The 1124-nt window shown below is 51.6% G+C and overlaps 2 protein-coding genes across 4 annotated transcripts in view; both read left to right on the top strand.

The window, feature by feature from the left end:
- Window positions 1–1124, top strand: part of LOC113216726 (zinc finger protein 271-like) — a 40628-nt gene that overhangs the window by 27250 nt on the left and 12254 nt on the right. The gene's annotated exons all lie outside the window — the stretch shown is intronic.
- LOC113216725 (WD repeat-containing protein 47) overlaps window positions 1–1124 on the top strand; it is a 90912-nt gene that overhangs the window by 27059 nt on the left and 62729 nt on the right. The gene's annotated exons all lie outside the window — the stretch shown is intronic.

The raw sequence follows: 1124 nt of genomic DNA on the forward strand, positions 1-1124 counted from the left end.
GAGCGAGCAAGCCGGCAACCGATTATAGTCCTTAAGGTTGTATTCCATTAAAACACACTAATTTGATAAGTGGGAGAAAAATTTGAGAAAATGATAAGAAAAGGGACTTATTGTAACTTATTGGTGTACAAAACACAAAGTTGCTGTATGAAGTTTTGATAACTTTTATACTTTTGTTGTGAGTTGACTGTGATGGTTTCTAGAGTTGACACCCGTAGCCGGCCGAGGGGTGGCCGGCTACGCCGCTGGCTGAGTGTAATAATAATGGCTGGCCGGTCAACTCCTGCAGTGTTTGGTTTCCGCCGTTACTCCGTCTGCCACGGCTGGCGGCGCAGATTAGCATCGGCGATTCCTCTGTTAATTAGCTCGAAATGCCTGGCGGGAGCGGGCGCAAGACGTCTCGTTACATCGGCAGCAGGCCCGCGCGGGAGGTGAGGGAATCGGCAGCGATTGTGTATTTGATCCGAATCAGCAGCCGAGCACCTGTCCCTCCGTCACTTCTCTCTCAATACTGGAGAGAATATGGTTCAACCTCATGGAACTTGCCAAGAGAAGAGCTTGTAGAAGTAGAATCTATTGCAAAATTTTATACAAAACATTAGCACAATACTATTTGTTTTCACTGAGAAATTTTTTGAAGTTTGAATTTTAAATGTTGGGGTCATTATTCAAAGACTTTGGAAGTAAACTTGCTAATCGTGAAGTTTTTGGAATTTTTCTCATTTCCTACAGCCGCAGAAGTTGCTTGTTTTGTTGTCTTGCCTAGCCGGCCGGCGTGCGGACGAGCGCGTGCTCGGGGCGGGGTGGTGGCGCCGGGGCGTCGCGCTCGTGCTGGAGGCAGCGAGTGGAACGACGCGCGCACGTACCCAGGAAATGCATCGCTAAAGTGCGCTCCTGAACGCCCCGCCCCGCCCCGCCACACCTCCCTTGCATCAGCCTGATAATGACGATATCCCAGCAATACGCGTGTCGGCCCCTCAGCAACACCGCGGAAACTTTCGTTGGTTTCTCCGCCCCTACGACTGTTTTGTAGGATCCCCGCGTTGATCCCGCCGATGATCCCCGCGGTGTGTGTCCCGGTGGCGGCGGGGGCTCTTGTTGTAGACCGGCTCTGATCCCCCCCC

Source organism: Frankliniella occidentalis, unplaced genomic scaffold (assembly GCF_000697945.3).
Source record: "Frankliniella occidentalis isolate FOCC.00 unplaced genomic scaffold, Focc_3.1 Scaffold59, whole genome shotgun sequence".
NCBI lineage: Eukaryota > Metazoa > Arthropoda > Insecta > Thysanoptera > Thripidae > Frankliniella > Frankliniella occidentalis.